Source organism: Dermochelys coriacea, chromosome 2 (genome assembly GCF_009764565.3).
Source record: "Dermochelys coriacea isolate rDerCor1 chromosome 2, rDerCor1.pri.v4, whole genome shotgun sequence".
Taxonomy (NCBI): domain Eukaryota; kingdom Metazoa; phylum Chordata; order Testudines; family Dermochelyidae; genus Dermochelys; species Dermochelys coriacea.
This window is the reverse complement of record NC_050069.1, coordinates 121181399-121202495: the sequence shown is the minus strand read 5'-3', so window position 1 is coordinate 121202495 and position 21097 is coordinate 121181399. Positions and strand designations below refer to the sequence as shown.

The 21097-nt window shown below is 43.0% G+C and overlaps 1 protein-coding gene and 1 long non-coding RNA gene across 3 annotated transcripts in view; one reads left to right on the top strand and one right to left on the bottom strand.

The window, feature by feature from the left end:
- The window catches only part of SLC22A23 (solute carrier family 22 member 23), a 172638-nt gene that overhangs the window by 49121 nt on the left and 102420 nt on the right, over positions 1-21097 (bottom strand). The gene's annotated exons all lie outside the window — the stretch shown is intronic.
- Positions 1576-19463, top strand: LOC122458784. The gene is made up of 3 exons (XR_006279049.1): positions 1576-1587; positions 12284-12293; positions 19311-19463. It is a non-coding gene; the product is annotated as an uncharacterized LOC122458784 (long non-coding RNA).

The following is a 21097-nucleotide window of genomic DNA, read 5'->3' as shown; positions in this document are numbered from 1 at the left end:
TATTTTGTTGTTAAAATTATTATTAAATGATTAAGACGATGGATAATGGAAATCTGGGGGAAGGGGAGAAGAGAAAGATAAAATGTCTTCATCAGAGGCCAAGTTATATGTAGGATGGGGATTTGAGCAGAACGTTTATCACATGGTTCCAAGGCTAGCAGGTTATTGCTGGAACAGGAACATTGCCAACCAATACCAGGGAAAATGTATCTGTAGTGAAGCAGTCAAAATTTTCATTATCCCAGCCACAAACAAATCACAACCCAGTTCTGGCGGTGGGAAGAGGAGGAGGAAAAATAAACCCCAAACACACTTACTGTTGCATATAAAAAGGCTTTTACAGTTTAATTAGTAAAACAAGACTAAACACAGAGCTCCCATCCCATTAATATGGCATCATTCCTAGTAATAAGTACACTGGGTTTAACCAATTCCATTTTTTCTTGGTGGGCAGGTGTCCTCCAAGTTATGTTTTTATAGCCTTCAAGCATAAAGCTATTTCATTTTTTAAATTAAATATAGTCACTCACACTCCAGTATTCTTTCAGTAAGTACAAGTAGATTTGTTGCTATAGAAACAAAAAAATCTGTATTAGACAGGTGCAAGTTCAGCTTTCCAATGGCTGAGCTTTGGTTAGTGTCAGTTATGAAAAGTTGCAGAGACAAGATCAAGTTTTTTATGAAGTCAGAAAGATGTGTCAAAATTGTATAATTGCATTTCTGACTCAATGGTGCATAATAGATGTAACTGTCCATTTGCAGTAATTATTGATTGTATAAAAATAGCAAAGAACTTCAGAGAAGAAAACAAACAAAATAATCTCTGGGCTACCATATATGTATGATCAAGTTGTTCCCACTTCTCTGGAGAAGACGAAAAATTGCCATAGTTACTGGATTAGAATGACTTTCAAGGAACATTAACACAAACTCGATGTGTTTATTAAATATAGCATCACTAATGCAAATATAATATACATTAGATCAGTCTCTGGACTTCCCAAAGATCTGTGGCATCAGTCTTAAAAGATACAAGAAGCTACAATAGTAGTTCTCAGCAGACACCTGGCAGACCAGCATTCTTGATCTTGTCAACACGGCAATCTAAACATCACTGTGTCAAAGAGAAGGGCTCTCACAATACCGCACTAATATCTGACACTGTGATGAATAAAGCCCACACAGGGCACCACTGACTTCATGTGACTCCATGCAGACTCAGGGGTATGCCCACACATATCCACTGCAGTATGGAGGTCTAACTTACTCCATCCATAGTATGAACGTTTAACAGAACCTATGTTTCTCCCATTTAGCTAAGAGTTTCATAATCTATTCCTCTGGGGGAGGAATGCTATGTAGCCTGTTCCCCCCCACATGCCCTCCCCCCCACATACACCTTTTGTTTTTGGCCACATACACTAAATGGTACTGTCATAAGGGGTCTTTCACCTCAAGAGTGCCTCCTAGTGTCTGGGTGTGGAGCTACAGGGATTTTTTCTTAACCTAGAGTCCATTCAGTTATCCCTGTGCCACAACAGTCTGAGATATGTGGCCAGGTCACTGCTCAGTCCGTTCCCCTTCTGGGTTTAACAGAAAAGTCCAGAAAATAGGAAATTCAAAATCGAATGTCCTTCAAGCCTGTCTTCTGGCCTCTATCTGGCATTTGCTGTTCCTGGCTTCTTTTATTCCCGATACCCGTGTTTTTCCTCTGGGCCTGGGGGAGACGTAAGGGAACCCAGGCCCACTTTCTCCTCAGGATTCCTGCCCAGGGACCCTGTTTAGATGACTAACGACCATTCCTTCAGTCCCTTCACCATTTTCCCTTGGCAGCTCTCATCTTTACCTCTCTCATCAGTATTTTTACAAGATATGCAGATTCTGCTGCCCTGCCCTGAGCGTGGAGTTCCTCGCAGCTTCTCCTGGGACCAGCTACGGAAGAATTTCCTAAAAGCCAGTCTCAGCTCTTCCCTACGGCAACTAGATTGTACTGCTAGCAGTTCTCTGCCCCGGCCTTAAACCAGTGATTCCCAAACTTTTTATGCCGTGCCCCCTAATTACCCGTAATGTGATCTGCCCACCCCCTACCCGCCCCGGGAGCTGTGATAGGGAGCTGGGACTGGGTGAGGGGCCACGTCCGGAACCGGAGCCAGGGACCGGGGCCGGTCTAGGGCCAGAGCTGCAGCTGGGAGCCGAGGCTGGCAGCAGGAGCGGAGCCGCAGCCAGGGACCAAGGTTACTGCTGGAGGTGGGGCTGGGGCCAGAAGCGGGGCCGCGGGCAGAATGGGACTGGGTGGCACCCCCTCCCCATCCCTTGTGGAGGCTAGCCCAAGCCTTGTCGTGCACCCCCCTGAACATTCCACCACACCCCCTAAGTGGGCACTCTCCCCCAGTTTGGGGACACCGCCTTAAACAGTCAGTATCAGTCTCCTCTAAACAGGAGATCCCTCGCACCGGGACTGGGTTTGTATTCCAAGAGTCTCTTTGCCTTGGAGTATAATGTCTTTCCCTCCTTCAAGCAAGTGTTCCTTTCAGCCCTTTTTCTGGATCTGGGTTTGTGCGCGTCAGGCCTCTTGCCTTACACCTTAGTTAGTTGCAAGGCTTTTGCCAGCTTCCTTCAGCCCAACACCCTTCCCAATTAGCCTTCCAAAATGGAGGGTTCAGCAGGCCAGCCTTCTCCTATCAGTATCGGTCGGCTGTGTAGGAGGAGGCAGTCTCTATATTTCTCCCAATCCTTCCCCGTTGATGAGGTGAGAGGGGACCCTAGGCCTCTACATATATCCATTGGACCTTTCCAAACCCTTAAAAGGGCCAAGCAAGGTGGTAGGGTGGGCTGACCACTAGGAGCTACAACCCTCTCTGGCAGCCTACCCCATCACAGATACCAATAATAATACAATAATAATACCACCTAGCGTTTATGTTGAGCTTTTCATCTATTAGATCTCAAAGCACTTTACAAAAGGATGTAAGCATCATTATCCCCATATTACAGATGGGGAAACAGAGATATGAAGGACTGGATTTGATCAATGCACAGAGTGGTGGCCCATAAAAGCCTGCCAATTATCTTAGAAAATAAGTATTTTTCTTTAGATAACCTCATTATTGCCTCCATTCAAGATATGCACTATAGCAAGTACAGGGTACATACAGGAATGCTGCAGCTATTAACTTAACCTATCCTGGCATGAATTTAAGGACCATTACTCCGTGTGTGGAAAAAGCTATATATACACATAGTTGTGTGGAAATGTGTGATTTGTAGAAATGTGCATATGTGTACAACAGATATATTTGAACTGCACATTCCTGCACACTCTTTGAGGGGTATTTTTGATCTATAACTAGAGCCCTGCAAATCTGTGGATACCCATTTATATCCTCAAATATCTGCATCCGTGGATATGGATGTATTGTTTACTATCTTTGCGGCTCATGGATTGGATGCAGATCCAATTTTTATAACCTCGCAGGGCTGTAACAGTGAGATAGAGTGCTGGTGAGGATACATATGAAAGTGGAGTGTGAATCGCGAGTCGGATACAAGTTAAATATCGCAGATGCGGATCCATTTTTTTGTATCCACACAGGGCTCTATCTATAACTACCATGTCCGACAATTAAAACAATTAATTTATTATACATTGTTTAGAAAGCCTGTTGGAAATCCCTTTCAAATAATAAGGCAGTGTAGGCTGGAGGTTTAAGCAGAAGGATGGAAACCAGGAGGTTCTGAGTTCTAACACAGGGGCTAGTTTCTGGAATACAGTGAGGATCACATTTGCTCATCATGCAACAGGTTCCTGATTCAAAAGTAGGCATGAACAAGGCTTTCAAACTAGATGATCACAGCGATCCCTTATGGCCTTTAAATGCCAGTATAACTGAGCCAAAAAAGGGATAGTAGCTGCATTAATAGCGGTTCCAAATAATGCAATCTAAACTCCAAACAAACAAAAATCTGTTAATTGATAATCTCCACTGTACCAATGTACGGACCGCATACATCATATTATAATATTCTTTTTAAAAACAAAAACTCTCAAACTAGTCCCCACCCCCCATCCCCAACCACCCCAAGCATATTCCAACACAATAGTAGAATTTCTATAATCCAGGCTCTCCATTTACATTCTAACAAAGCAGTTGATATTAGCTGGGACACTTGAATTGCCCGTTTCTACATTTGTTTTTAAACACAGAACCTTCTCAGTGAAGGGCCCTCAATTCTGGCATACTCTCCAGCTTACTCGGACAGAGCCAGAGATTTATAGACTTTGGGGGCTGGATTTCTATCCAGTACACAAGTTTTGCATCGGTGTGAATGCATCTGTTTCAGCAAGTTTCAGCATAAAGCTGGTGTAAGGAGGGGAGAATCAGGCCCTTACGGAACCTATGGGTTATATTTTTTCTCAGTCTCTTCTTTAAGATGTTGCTTTAAGGAGGGGACTGGTGAGTATTTTTTCCCCTCAGATGGATACGGAGTTCTTTATTATCACTGATAGATGTTTAGTGGCATATGCATTTTTCATACACATGCCTAGAAACCATGAAAGCTGCATTTTTATGAATGAATATACATACATGAGGGCCACATGTTAAAGATGGCTCTATCATACTGTTTGTCCTTCTTGATTTTCTAAAGCTATACCACTAATTAGATCCTCATTATATATTCTGAGACTCCCTTGACTAGGTCTGTGATAAGACTAAATATTTTGTTAACAAAATTACATGAAAGGTAACTACAAATCTGAGTTCCAATCAATTGTGTCATCCCTTCCTATGAATCAGTCAATAGAACATCATGCTATTCCTTGGGACTCTTGATTCTGACTGAATTAGTAAATTGGATTTTGCAATACAGAAATTACTTTTTTTCACTACACTGAACCCCACAATCCTTGTTATCACTTCTGCATTTTACTTAACACAGTTTCTAGAGTAACAGCACCCTACGCACTAAGCAAACTATCTTTAGGAAACTGGAAGAGATCAGTAATAAATGAGTTGTAGTTTCAAAGACTGATGTCCCCACAAAGAAAAGCAAGTTCATTGCCACACCACAATCTAAAGTGGAAGAATTCTGAGCTATTTTAGGAAATGTTACAAATGCATCCAGTGTGTTTTCAGTAAGCACAAAAACTACTGCTTAACAACATTAGGAAGTCAATGTATAATGATTATACAGTGTTTGAGGTGCATATCATTTAAATTGTTTAATGTGGAGATAGATGTCTTGTGAATAATTCAGAAAATAGTGTAGAAAGCAAGTAACTCTTTTGGCCTATGTGAGTAGGCAAACAGGGCACTGTGCATTTTAAACCTGTACACAATCCTTAAAGGATCTTCAGAGAGCCATTAGCCTTGAAAGGTTTGATTTTATAACTTTTTGAAGCTTAGAAATAGCTTGTAAAAGATAATGGGCTCTGCATTGCCCAGTAAAGATCGATCATTCTTCGCCAGCCTGCTAGCAAGCGGTTAAGATTTACGTAAGCAGAAGCCTTTGATATATTGCCACTTGATTGACAAAATGTACGTGATCACAACACTGTACACAATCTAAATGGGAGGAAGATTTGGGAACAATGTACAGTATTCAGAACAGGTTTGGACAAGTCTCTAGACTAGAGCTTCAAGAGCTGTGAAGGACGCCAAGCTAAAACTGATGCAAATCAAGCTGATGCATCATTTGTGTGAAGATGGTACAAAGTGAGTGATTACGGCTTCAGACTGGTGCATGCTGGCAGTATTTCCACCAGTCGTATCACTGAAAGCTCGTGAGCTCAAGACTGGAGGCAGAGGAACTTAACAGAGGAAACATTCATTGGAGTTCAACTCCATTCCAGACCAGAACAATTCTCTCCTACAAGATTCTAGAGGTGGTCAAAAGAAAATCTCTATGAAAAGAAAACCAATAACGACAGGCTACATGCAGCAATGGAAATTGTACACAGGTTACAAGAGGCTGATCGATTTGAAATTGTCAGGCACAGGAATTAGTATCCTCTTTCTCAGCTCTCCCTCCCAATATTATAGCACAAGTGTCTTTTTATTTTCCCCTAGCAGTGACTTCTCAAGCAAGATCTTATTAAAAATGTCCTAAATGCTGACCTAGCTCCTTCAAACCCACACACAGTTCCCTTCTCTATCTGCGTAAATCAAAGGCCTGGTAACTTGATCATGTCTTTCCTCTTTTTGTTATTTAGAGAAGTAACAACAAGTAAATAGCAAACTGTGTTTGCTTTGGACATTTGCCAACAACTCCGAAGCAGATACATTTGTTCTCATTAGAGATCTATGGATGAAAAATACTATAAAAGAGCTAGGGATTATTATTAGGTATTTGCACATGCATGAATTGTGAACACATTTATTTTAAAAAGCCACAACTTGTTTGCAAACAACACATGAAGAGGGAAAAGGTTAAACACTTTGAAAGAGTCCCCATGATTAGCTCATCCAGCTCTAATCCCAAACCATGAAGCAATTAATGGACCAAGCACCAGCTATGTTAGAGAGATTTCCAGGTGCTAACGGCCATTTGTACCTTGGAACATCCCACCTGATTTCAACCTATCAGCCATCAAGATAGTTGTGCTCCACTAGGACAAACACAGAGCCCAGGAAAAAAGCAATGCAGGCTAACAGAATCTAGGTTTCAGAGTAGCAGCCGTGTTAGTCTGTATTCGCAAAAAGAAAAGGAGTACTTGTGGCACCTTAGAGACTAACAAATTTATTAGAGCATAAGCTTTCGTGAGCTACAGCTCACTTCATCGGATGCATTTGGTGGAAAAAACAGAGGAGAGATTTATATACACACACAGAGAACATGAAACAATGCGTTTATCATACACACTGTAAGGAGAGTGATCACTTAAGATAAGCCATCACCAGCAGCAGGGGGGGGAAAGGAGGAAAACCTTTCATGGTGACAAGCAAGGTAGGCTAATTCCAGCAGTTAACAAGAATATCAGAGGTTTCAGAGTAGCAGCCGTGTTAGTCTGTATTCGCAAAAAGAAAAGGAGTACTTGTGGCACCTTAGAGACTAACAAATTTATTAGAGCATAAGCTTTCATGAGCTGAGCTGTAGCTCACGAAAGCTTATGCTCTAATAAATTTGTTAGTCTCTAAGGTGCCACAAGTACTCCTTTTCTTTTTAAGAATATCAGAGGAACAGTGGGGGGTGGGGTGGGAGGGAGAAATACCACATTGGTAGATGCGCAGGTGAACGAGCCTCTGATAGTGTGGCTGATGTGATTAGGCCCTATGATGGTATCCCCTGAATAGATATGTGGACATAGTTGGCAACGGGCTTTGTTGCAAGGATAGGTTCCTGGGTTAGTGGTTCTGTTGTGTGGTGTGTGGTTGCTGGTGAGTATTTGCTTCAGATTGGGGGGCTGTCTGTAAGCAAGGACTGGTCTGTCTCCCAAGATCTGTGAGAGTGATGGCTCGTCCTTCAGGATAGGTTGTAGATCCTTGATGATGCGTTGGAGAGGTTTTAGTTGGGGGCTGAAGGTGATGGCTAGTGGCGTTCTGTTGTTTTCTTTGTTGGGCCTATCCTGTAGTAGGTGACTTCTGGGTATTCTTCTGGCTCTGTCAATCTGTTTCTTCACTTCAGCAGGTGGGTATTGTAGTTGTAGGAATGCACACCACACAACAGAACCACTAACCCAGGAACCTATCCTTGCAACAAAGCCCGCTGCCAACTCTGTCCACATATCTATTCAGGGGATACCATCATAGGGCCTAATCACATCAGCCACACTATCAGAGGCTCGTTCACCTGCGCATCTACCAATGTGATATATGCCATCATGTGCCAGCAATGCCCCTCTGCCATGTACATTGGCCAAACTGGACAGTCTCTACGTAAAAGAATGAATGGACACAAATCAGACATCAAGAATTATAACATTCAAAAACCAGTTGGAGAACACTTCAATCTCTCTGGTCACTCGATCACAGACCTAAGAGTGGCTATACTTCAACAAAAAAGCTTCAGAAACAGACTCCAACGAGAGACTGCTGAATTGGAATTAATTTGCAAACTGGATACAATTAACTTAGGCTTGAATAGAGACTGGGAATGGATGAGTCATTACACAAAGTAAAACTATTTCCCCATGGTATTTCTCCCTCCCACCCCACCCCCCACTGTTCCTCTGATATTCTTGTTAACTGCTGGAATTAGCCTACCTTGCTTGTCACCATGAAAGGTTTTCCTCCTTTCCCCCCCCTGCTGCTGGTGATGGCTTATCTTAAGTGATCACTCTCCTTACAAAAAGAAAAGGAGTACGTGTGGCACCTTAGAGACTAACAAATTTATTAGAGCATAAGCTTTCGTGAGCTACAGCTCACTTCATCGGATGTAAATGCATCCGATGAAGTGAGCTGTAGCTCACGAAAGCTTATGCTCTAATAAATTTGTTAGTCTCTAAGGTGCCACACGTACTCCTTTTCTTTTTGCGAATACAGACTAACACGGCTGCTACTCTGAAACTCTCCTTACAGTGTGTATGATAAACGCATTGTTTCATGTTCTCTGTGTGTGTATATAAATCTCTCCTCTGTTTTTTCCACCAAATGCATCCGATGAAGTGAGCTGTAGCTCACGAAAGCTTATGCTCTAATAAATTTGTTAGTCTCTAAGGTGCCACAAGTACTCCTTTTCTTTTTGACAGAATCTAGTTATGGAACAAATTTCAGAGTAGAAATGAATCTCTAGAGTATGACCATCTTGAGGAAATGCTGCAAAAAACTTACCTTTTTGACAAAGCGTTTCCATCATAACAAGAGTGACACAACAGACACCCCCTTCTACTACTCTTCAAAAAACCACCACAGCATGCCCCTCTCACCCCCAAACAAACAAACAAAAAAGTGAGAAAGGGCCAGAGACTCTGAAGTCCACTAGAGACACTGCTATCAATTTTACTAGGGAGGGATTCAGATCTAAGGGTGACAGTATAAAAGCCTAAGAACTAAATTTCAGTGGTTCAAAAATGAAATCATCCATTAAAAAAAAATACACTTTTCATTTTTAAGTTCTTCATTCTCCCCTCCTCCCAAGGTTCCTGAGCATAGCCAGGGCTGAAGTCGAATGGCCAAAAGGCCTAATGAGTGTCTCCCTGTGGTTCTGGTCCAATCGGTCTAGCGGACTGAGATCCAGAACACTTAGGTTCTAATCCTGGCTCTGCCGCTGGCGTGCTGTGTAACACCTTGGACAAAGTCATTCCATCTCTCTGTGCCTCTGTGTCACCTGCCACCCTTTGTCTGACTTGTCTGTTTAAACGGAATGCTCCCCTTGGGGCAAGGATCATCTCTTACTGTGTGTTTGTACAATGCTTAGCATAATGGAGCCGCCAAACTTAGTTGGGGCTCCTAGCCCTACTGAAAATAGAAAGACAACAACATTTAGGATCTCCCTCCCAATTTTTTTTTTTGGCCCACTTTCGCAGACAAAAATCCTGGATCAATATCCCAATTTCCAGATGCTTATCAGACCCAAACTTCCAAATGTTGCACACTTCATACATATGCTGAGTATACTCTGCTTCCAGCCTACACAGCTTTGATTCAGCGTGGCTGCAATAGCATAAGCTGCAGGCTGTGTTCACTCCTGGATGAGTTGAGACAAAAAACGGTCTTCCTTGATCATCTGTGCTGGCACCAGAAGCAAATAAGGAAGGACTGCGTGGAAATTCTGTTAATTAAAGATAGATAGATAAATAAATAAAAGCAGAATGCAGAAGGAAAGATTATCACACCCCACAATGCAGAGACAACACATGTAAACAAAAGACAGGGACAGAGAAAGAAGAGAGAAATCAAATTCACTCTCTGGAGAAATCCAATCCTTTATCAAGTAGAGGGAGAAGTAATAGACTAAACTGCATTGACTGAATAGAAGAAATTGGATTACTTTCCACTGTCTTGAAATAGCACAAGTTAATCTAAAATGCATCCACACAGGTGCTTTCCAAGGGTGGTTTCCACACAGAATGGCTCATGTTTTCTTACGTGCACACTTGCATTAAAATGTGAACTATACACAAATAGTAGGCATTTTTTTTAAGGTAATGATTTCTCTATGTATGACAAACCTGGGTAGATGGTACCACTGGCCCAGTTGGCTCTAGCCAGGTATTCAATACAAGGATTGACAGGCTGGCTCCAGGTGTGACTGTGGTGTTAGTATCTGATTTGAAGTTCAGGAGGTCTCTCACCCCCAAAACTGAACTACATGCAGCACATCGATTTTGTATGCAAGTGCCAGGATAGTGCTAAAATGGGGGCTAAAGTACATGTCAGCCCACTGCACAGTAAAGCTTTTTTGTCGTCTGTTGAAGTCCCCCGCTGAGATGGAACTGGAGGACCAAGGCCAACAGTGCTTAATATCTAACATCCACATTGATGACAATGATTCTGTGACAGTTCACATATTACAGCCACCATGATGGTACAGGACTGTCCTAGGTGGCTGCTGGCGCTGTTCGTACAGTTGGCCAGAGTCTGGATCTGGAGTATAAACTGGGTCCGGAGATGAGACAATACGAAATTTTAACCAATCAAGGACCAATCATTAAATGTTATGGACTTAAGGCTGTGGTACATCTCTCGATGGGGGACAAGGAAACCTGTGTTGATAGGCCACACTCTGAGGCTAATGGAACCCAAGTTTCCAGAAGGCTCTGTGAAAGCCAACTGCAGCTGACTACTCTCTTGAGAGTATGCAGGACAGTCTAATGATTTCCCCCCACCCCCTTCCCCACCCCCTCCACAAGTATACCCCATCCCCAGATTCATTCTCACAGGTTACCATGTTTTACAGATAACTCTGTGACAGGGAAGGCTGTTAGGTCTGGTAGGATGGGGGAGGATGATATCTGCCTGTTTAATTGAGGATGCGTGTCTGTCTTTTATTACCTGGTACATTCATAATCTTGGGATATTGTTGGATTCCTAGCTGTTCTTAGATAATTATATAGCAGTGGTGCCAGGATGGCTCTCCTTCATCCACTTCTGGCCAGGAAGCTGTTGCCACTTTTTCTAGATGTGTGCCTTGCTACCGCAACCCATGCCTTTGTCATCTAGATATTAGAACATCGCAGTGTGCTCCAATATGGGGCTAAACCTTAAATCAACTTGGAGCTGAAGACTGAGCTGTATATTACAGAAAGATCCTCCGATCTCTTCCTCCTCTCCCAAATCTGGGCTGGCAGAGATTAGTTTCTTTCCTTAAAATTGGTTTCTTCATTCCAGTCACCCCAGTCCCTCCTAAACACGACAATAATGTTCTATTCAAACTCTGCTACTCACAATATTTGAGAAGAGTCAAAATTATTCAAGATGAACTCTCCCTCCCTGTTATAATACACACAGACACACACGCACACACCCATCCACCCACCCCTACCTCCTTGGCAAACTACAGTAGTTGCCATTTACAAGTTAATGGATACCACAGAATTATTGTTACCATAATTGTTTCCTAATCTACTTCTAGAAGAAAATTGTGGTATCTTCTATGCCACCATAAAGTAACTCCTGGCAAATATTGGAGCTTTTTAATGACAACCATTGTATGCGAGTATCAGCAATATACAGCAAAAAAGGAAAAGATGGGCCCAAAATAAATTTACAAAAGCTCTAGAACACCACCAAGTAATATACAGATTCACCATACACACTCTAGTCCCAGTGTCTGGAATTGTACACTTAATGAGATTATTATAAAAAAGCAGCTCAGGACTGCCAAAACCCAGTCTGTCCTCACAAGTGCTATCTACCATTCTGATAAATGATGTCTTTCTTCCTTTCATTCTATACCTTCTTTTCCCATTTCAGGGTCTCTTTCTTCCTCCTTTTTTCACAATGTCACTATACTGATAACTTTTATGATATATTTAATTCCATACTATAACAATGCTAAGTGACACGGGGCTGCTTCATTAGACCTTTCCCTCTAGAAGGTAACCTGCTCCAAAGGAAATACTCGGTCATATGCAAATCTAACAGTGCTGCTGCTCATAGCAGGTGGCTGCTTTTGTTGTAGTAAAATCAAATCATGATGGCCTTTTTTTCTTTTCTCTGATAGCAAAACATTCCACGTGCATGCTACAAACTGGAATAGCCAAAACAAAACACAGTGCAAGAGGTGTCATGGGGGCTAATTTTCCTCTGCAGATGGTGGAGTTATTCATTTGAAGCATATTTGTTTCAGAACTTTGATAACATTACAATCACTTCAATCAGGGAAGCGAAAAGGCATTCACCAGATATGCAACTGTATAACAATTTCTTCTGTTAAATAAATAGGGAGTGATAATCCACAATAGCCATTTGTGAATTTCAATTAATGTCACTTTCAGCTCCACTGCATTTCACAATAGGGAAAAGAGCCAAGGGATACAGGTCTTCAAAAGCAAGCAGCACATTATCATCCTGTTTCGGGTCTGGTAAGCATTTCCAAGCTAACAGACGGCCAAGCATTGTGAAAGACTGGTCTCATATGCACTAGCAGGGTTCCAGAGCCACCCTCTCCACAAAGACAGACTACTGCATTTCAGCCTTTCTGGGTGCCAATTCTGCACAAGAAATGCACTCGGTGAGAGAATCTGCTTCTACAATTATTTCATTCAACAGGGCAAGTGAATAGGTTTACATCAGCCTTCTGATTCTAGCATTTTCCTGATGGAACTCTGTATTGCTGGAAAAACTTAGGCAACAGGCCTTGAACTGTTCACTGTCTAGCTTATCAGCCAGAGCAGTGGCTCTCAATCCATGGCCCAATCAGCCCACAGCTGCAGCCCATGTGATATCCTCAGGACCATACAGATAGTGTTTATGTATATGTATAGTGTGGATGTGGCCCACATAACACAGAGAGGTTTCAGAGGAGCAGCCGTGTTAGTCTGTATTTGCAAAAAGAAAAGCAGGACTTGTGGCACCTTAGAGACTAACAAATTTATTAGAGCATAAGCTTTCGTGAGCTACAGCTCACTTCATCGGATGCATTTGGCGGAAAATACAGAGGGGAGATTTATATACACACACAGAGAACATGAAACAATGGGTTTATTATACACACTGTAAGGAGAGTGATCACTTAAGATGAGCCAGCGGGGGGGGGAGGGGGGAGGAAAGCCTTTCATGGTGACAAGCAAGGTAGGCCATTTCCAGCAGTTAACAAGAACATCTGAGGAACGGGGGTGGGAGTGGAATGGGGGGGAGAAATAACATGGGGAAATAGTTTCACTTTGTGTAATGACTCATCCATTCCCAGTCTCTATTCAAGCCTAAGATAATTGTATCCAGTTTGCAAATTAATTCCAATTCAGCAGTCTCTTGTTGGAGTCTGTTTTGAAGTTTTTTTGTTGAAGGACAGCCACCCTCAGGTCTGTAATCGAGTGACCGGAGAGATTGAAGTGTTCTCCGACTGGTTTTTGAATGTTATAATTCTTGACGTCTGATTTGTGTCCATTTATTCTTTTACGTAGAGACTGTCCAGTTTGACCAATGTACATGGCAGAGGGGCATTGCTGGCACATGATGGCATATATCACATTGGTAGATGTGCAGGTGAACGAGCCTCTGATAGTGTGGCTGATGTGATTAGGCCCTATGATGGTGTCCCCTGAATAGATATGTGGACAGAGTTGGCAACGGGCTTTGTTGCAAGGATAGGTTCCTAGGTTAGTGGTTCTGCTGTGTGGTGTGTGGTTGCTGGTGAGTATTTGTTTCAGGTTGGGGGGCTGTCTGTAAGCAAGGACTGGCCTGTCTCCCAAGATCTGTGAGAGTGATGGGTCGTCCTTCAGGATAGGTAGTAAATCCTTGATGATGCGTTGGAGAGGTTTTAGTTGGGGGCTGAAGGTGATGGCTAGTGGCGTTATTTTCTTTGTTGAGCCTGTCCTGTAGTAGGTGACTTCTGGGTACTCTTCTGGCTCTGTCAATCTGTTTCTTCACTTCAGCAGGTGGGTATTGTAGTTGTAAGAATGCATTATAGAGATCTTGTAGGTGTTTGTCTCTGTTCGAGGGGTTGGAGCAAATGTGGTTATATTGTAGAGCTTGGCTGTAGACAATGGATCGTGTGGTATGATCTGGATGAAAGCTAGAGGCATGTAGGTAGGAATGGCGGTCAGTAGGTTTCCGATATAGGGTGGTGTTTATGTGACCATTGCATATTAGCACCGTAGTGTCCAGGAAGTGGATTTCTTGTGTGGACTGGTCCAGGCTGAGGCTGATGGTGGGATGGAAATTGTTGAAATGATGGATAAAACCCATTGTTTCATGTTCTCTGTGTGTGTATATAAATCTCCCCACTGTACTTTCCACCAAATGCATCCAATGAAGTGAGCTGTAGCTCACGAAAGCTTATGCTCAAATAAATTTGTTAGTCTCTAAGGTGTCACAAGTACTCCTTTTCTTATAACACAGAGAGCTGCATATGCAGCCCACAATGGTAAATAGGTTGTGAACCACTGACCTAGAGCGATAAGGGCACAGAGGAGACCTTTACATGGATAGCTTTGTTGCATACTCCCTGCTCATGAGCTCCTTAGATTTTAATCAATTATGCAAATATTCTATTTTATAGATTATCCTCTAATCTGAAAAAAACATATCCCCAGCCGAAGGAACATCTGTGCATTAGATCTGCAACACCAATGAGGTCCTGCCTTATAGTTAGTACAGACTTAGTAACAAAACAAAACCAACATTCTTTTGTTCACCTTTTACACATTTTATATTTTTACAAGTATTTCTAACTCTAACTCTATACGATACCAAGGGAAATTATTAAACAAAGCTAGTGTCCTACTCTAAGGGCCTATCAGCACTGTAAAAGAGTTGAACTGTAAGGGGAAGGGAGGAAATCACCATTACACCAGCATCAGAAAGAGTCCATATTCTGTTTGCATGGAACAGATCAGAGAACATGTCCGGGACAGCCAAGACATCAAAAGCATATAGTAAACATGGTTGTAAAAGGCTGTCACACATTTGGCCTCTAAGGTATAATTGTTTTAAAGATTAATGTCATGCACTCTGGACAGGCTCGTCCTACGTGATGTGAAAATTGGAGATTTAGACATGGCAAATTATGTCAGCTGCTGCCATCAACGTGCATTCACTGGAGAAAGAGAGACGATCAGACTGCAAGTGACAGATTGTAGCATGTTATTGCTGAAGGCAGACATACCCATTGCAAAAACAATGATATAGGGTTTATACTGAAGCATTTGAAGGTAAAATACCTATCTCGATCAACAAAAAGGACTGAACTTCACAGTGCAGGTTATAGCTGTATGGCAAAAAAAACAGCAGAAGGACAAGGTTATTTGCTTACACTTTCCAAAAACATTCAGTGACAAAATTTAACTGAAAGATAATATTAAAATGATATAATGTGACCTTGCTAGTAAAGCTGGTTGGAAAATTCTAGTCGACCAAAAAAACAAAAAACAAACAAAAAAAAAACCACCACCAAAACAACAAAAAAAACAGAATAGCAACAACAAAACAGTTGGAAAAAGGACAGGGAATGTTTCCCCCTCCATTTTCCAACCAGCTCTTATTTGCTAAGTAGCATACTTGTGTGAACATACAGAAAATGTAAGTTATTCTCTGGAGGAAAAATTCACTTCTGATTCACTTTTTGATGGAATGATTTCTACATATGATACACACACCTAGAAAGATAATATTTGTTGAAGATACGAGGCTGTTTTCAAATTAGGAGGGGGTTATATATTTGAAATGGAATTAAAACATTCAGATGACAGGTTTCCATGTTTTATTTTCAACTGCTTAGACTATAAGCTCTTCAAAGCATGGACTGACTATTACACCTTTGTACAGAGTCTAACACATGGATTTTAATGCATACCTAACATAGGCCCAGATTCCACAGTCTGATCCATGATGCCCGTCCTGAGTCCAATGGGGCTTCACAAGGGTCTGCCAACATAGATCCAATTGCAGGATCAGGGCCATCAAATGTAATTTTGGAAGAAGGTATTTGGTGAAGTCAGTTGGCCTTTCACCTTTGTAGACATAGTTCAAATTCCTACTTACTGAAATTAACAAGTGAAATGAGTCTGGTCTCCATTAGGTAACAGTCAGGCAAAATTAGTACTTTCTGCTTAAGAGGGACCTAGAGCTGTGTCAGTTGCCTGGCTTTGGAAGAGTTCAGAGGCATTATAAGGAGCTGGGTAAGGAAGCTTGTGAAGCTGCTGTCTGCAATATGCCAGGCTCTAGCCACTGCTACTCCCTCATTTACCTAAACACTAACTTTATACCAATTTATAAAAAAAAAAAAAAAAAAAAAAAAAATCATGTTACAGCCATTTTTTTGTCAACTAAATGTATCGAACACCATTTTGGTAGTAATAGCATGAAGAGGTCGCAAACCAGAGATCCAAGCCTCAGTGTGCTAGGCATTGTACAAAGTTATAACCCAAAGGTAGTCCCTGCCCCCAAGATCTTGTCATAAGATATCAATCCTGCAAAGATTTGCATGTATAAAGTTAAGCACGTGAGAAAATGTGACACTGGCAAGCCAGGTGCCAGCTCTTGCCAAGACTACAGGCATAGCTAAGAACTGACAAACTCATAGCTGGAGACCAGATCAGTGCATCTCTAGGTTAGTTTTGCTCAAAATAGGTATTAATCTTATAAGAATGTATTTAGTGTTCAGACTCTATCGGGTACGTCTACACTATGAAGTTAGGTAGATTTTATAGAAGTCAATTTTTAGAATTCGATTTTATACAGTCGATTGCGTATGTCCACACTAAGCGCATTAAGTCGCAGAGTGCGTCCTCACTACTGTGGCTAGCATTGACTCACGGAGCAGTGCACTGCGTGTAGCTATCCCACAGTCTCCACCACCCATTGGAATTCTGGGCTAAGCTCCCAATGCCTGATGGGGCAAAAACATTGTCGCGGGTGGTTTTGGGTATGTCAGTCACGCCTCACTCTGTGAAAGCAAAGGCAGACAATCATTTTGTGCCTTTTTTCCTGGGTTACCTGTGCAGATGCCATACCACGGCAAGCATGGAGCCTACTCAGCTCACCATCACCACTGCTGTTGTGGGCAAGTCTACTGTGGGGCTGGAGTGATTCAAGTAGCCCATGCAATCATTGACATTCTATTATCAAGGGTAGTGACTCTGGGAAATGTGCGGACCTTTTTAGATTTCAGGTGCATCATATTCCTGTCCTTTGTCGCTGGTGAAGAAATCTTGCAGCCGTACATTCCAGTCCGGTTGGCACTGTAGCACTTCTGTGGTTGACACATGTAACAGCTCCAGGACTCTTGCTCTTTTGCCTTGGCAGAGGTACCTTGCCCTACCAGGACCTCCAAGCATTTGACACTGAAGCATCTGCAGCAGCGGACATTACTACACAGCAGCAGCTCCTGAGTGCTTTCACAGCAGACGGTGCAGTAGGACTGCTAGTCGTCCTTGTCCATGGTGTACGGCTCCACTGCAGCTCTGCTCTCCTGCAACTCTGCAGCAGACGTTGCAGTAGGACTGGTAGCCATCCTCATCGGACATGTAGCTTGGCCAGGAGTTCTGGGAACATCTTCCCTGCCTGGCTCCTAGCAACCTCCAGGGCATGGTGTACGGCTCCACTGCAACTCTGCTCTCCTGCAAGCTGGAGGCTTCTGCCTCAGGCTGCTCTCCCAATCAGCAGCACCGCGCGGTCGCACCTATCCCAGCCTACCCATTGCTTCATGGCTCATGAAGCCTGGACAGTACTAAGGAGCAGTTCAACTATAGGCTGAGAAAGTAGAATGTGTCTTTGGACGTTTAAAAGCTCACTGGCACTGTTGGTCAGACCTCAGTGCAACCAATATTCCCACTGTTACTGCTGCTTGTTGACATTTATGGTGAGGTGGGAGGTTGAGGCAAATTTCCTGGCATCCGATTTTGAGCAGCCAGACACCAGGGCAATTAGAAGAGCACAGCAAGGTGTGCTGTGCATCAGAGAGGCTTTGAAAACCAGTTTCATGACTGGCCAGGCTTCGGCATGACAGTTGTGTGCGTTTCTCCTTGCTGCAAACCCGCCCCCTTTGTTGATTTTAATTCCCTGTAAGCCAACCACCCTCCCCACTTTGAAATAAAGTAACTATTGTTTTGAAACCATGCATTCTTTCTTTATTAAATTAAAAAAAAAATGAGATAATGGACAAGGTAGCCCGGGTGGGGTGGAGTGGCGGAGGAGGGAAGGACAAGGCCACATTGCTTATTGTAGCCATACTAAAAATCAGACTGTTTGAATGACAGCCTTCTGTTGCTTGGGCCATCCTCTGGAGTGGAGTGGCTGGTTGCCTGGAGCCTCCCGCCCCACGTTCTTGGGCATCTGGGCGAGGAGGCTATAGAACATGAAGAGGAGGATAGGCGGTTATACAGTGGATGCAGCGGGGATCTGTGCTCTTGTTGGATTTCCTGCAGTTCCAACAGACACTTCATCATGTCCATTTGCTCCCCCATTAGCCTCAGCATCGCTTCCTGCTTCTGCTCTTTGCGCTCACTTAATTCTTTCCTGGCCTCTGCCACTGATCCCTCCATGCATTAAGCTGTGCCCGATCAGTGCAGGAGGATTACATGGGCTCGGAAAACGTGTCATTGCAAGTGCGTTTTTTTCGCCTTCTAATCTGCGATAACCTCAGGGATGGAGATGATAGGGGGAGCGTAGAAACGTTCTACGTTTCTGGGGGGACTGCATGGTCACCTGTGCTGCTGAGTTTGCCACGCTGACCAAACAGGAAATGAAATTCAAAAGTTCCCAGGGCTTTTCCTGTGTACCTGGCTAGTGCATCGGAGTTCAAAGTGCTACCCAGAGTAGTCACAATGGAGCACTCTGGGATAGCTCCTGGAGGCCAATACCGTCGATTTGCATCTGCACTACCCCAAATTCAACCCAGCAAGGTCGATTTTAGCACTACTCCCCTCGTTGGGGAGGAGTAAAGAAGTCGATTTTAAGAGCCCTTTAGGTCGATGGAACGGGGTTGATTGTGTGGATGCAGTCATTTTTAAGTCAACCTAATGTGGCTAAATTTGACCTAACCCCGTAACGTAGACCAGGGCTATGAAATGCTTGTAAAGTGTTGCATACATTAATCTCACTTGCAATGTCTGTATTCCATGCCAGAAGTTCTCAAACTGTCGTCTGCGGACCACCAGTGGTCAGCGAGCTCCATTCAGGTGGTCCATGGATAGTTCCCACTAAGGAGTGTGCGTGGGCGGCCACACGAGAGAATGAAGGGCCACCCACCTAATTAGTGGAGCCGGGCAGGCATGGCTCCGCTAATTAGGTGCCTGAACCATGGAGAAGATGCACATGTAAGGTGAGGTGGTGGCCTTGGGGGGAATAGGGTGTAGATGGGAGGAGGCAGTGGGGTGAGAAGAGGGGGTGGGGGGAATTTGGGATGTGAAGGGCTGCAACGGCCAGAGAAAGAGGGGACTTTCCCTGGCTCCATGGCTGCGGCTGCTGGAGAGAGACGGCCCTCCTTCCCAGCCTCAACTCTGTGGCTTGGGAGAGACTTCCCCCCCTCACCCCCAGCTCGGGGCTGCCGTGGCAGGGGATAGAGGACACATCCATCGCATTAGAAAGGCAAGACTACAGATATTAAAGTATGAGTTGTGTGCTTTTATTCGTAGAACAAAAAAATAATTTATTAATTATTATTAAGGTTTTCTTTATATAGCACTTTTATCCAAAGCGCTTTACAATAGTTAGCTAATGGTACAAACAACATTTGGAAAGATCATTAAGTGGTGTGCCGAGACCCTCAGCAATTTTCAAGTGGTCTGCAGGAAAAAAAAAGTTTGAGAACTATTGTTCCATGCTATGAGAAACCATGTAAGTTTTGCTTTAGAACTTGGAAAATGTTTGTTCTGAACTTGTGAACCCAGACACATGAATTATCCTGTCCGCTGACACCCCCACCCATCCAGAAGAAGTATCAAAATCAGATGGGCCATCAAGGTACATTGCAATGTAAAGGATTGGTTAATGGCCCTATCATACCCATGGAGAAGTACGTGAAGAAGGCCTTGTCCCATCAATTTGAATGCTGGAAGCAGGAAATAAAAATAGTTTGTGAAGATTTTTCATCTCTTTGCTGTTTGAACTGTCACAGAGCCAGAGAAACCAAATCAAAGCTAGACAGCCCTGGGGAGTTATCTCCTCAGTCCACTCTGAAAGACACTTTTAATTGACAGATCACTACAACTCTGTCACTCTTAGGATTTAGATGGTAACTCATTTGTGTGTGTATGTTTGCTGGCTTTAATCTGTAAATAACTCTCTTATTTATCTTTCCTAGCTAATAAACATTTAGATACTTCATTACAGGATTGGCACTCTCTTTGGTGTAAAATCTAGGATACCAGTTGATCTGGGGTAAGTGACTGGTCTCTTGGGACTGGAAGCAATCTTAATGTTGTGTGATTTTTGGTCTAAGTGACCACTTATCACTACGTCCAGTCTGCCTGGGTGTCCAGATAGACTGAAGAGTCTAAAGGGACTGTCTGTGATTCCATGAAAGCTTATGCTCAAATAAATTTGTTAGTCTCTAAGGTGCCACAAGTCCTCCTTTTCTTTTTGCGAATACAGACTAACACGCCTTCTACTCTGAAACATGGTAAAACTGTTATAGTGATCCAGGAGTTCACCTTTGTTACTGGCTTGATGAAATCTAATTATAGAGTTATAGGGTATCTGCCTACACATTGTTGTGAGCCACTTTAGACAGCGTGACAGAAAGCACTTATGTGATCAGGGTATAAACATATGATGAAAGACAACCAGTCAACACAGACAGGGAAGCACAAGGTAAGCTGCATGATAGGGCAGACGCTAACTTAAAATTGAGAAAAGAAAGGGATAGATCTTGAGGTCTGGTCTTAGAGTCCTGCTGCTCAAGGAATTCCCAGTTAATGGGAGTTCTGTGCACAGAGACTTTGCAGAATTAGGCCCTAAACTGGTAACATTCCAACTGATGTAGAAAGAAGGTTCCCCCCACCCACTTTCCAGCATAATAAGGTTGTTATCTTAAGCTTCATCATTCCTTACAAATA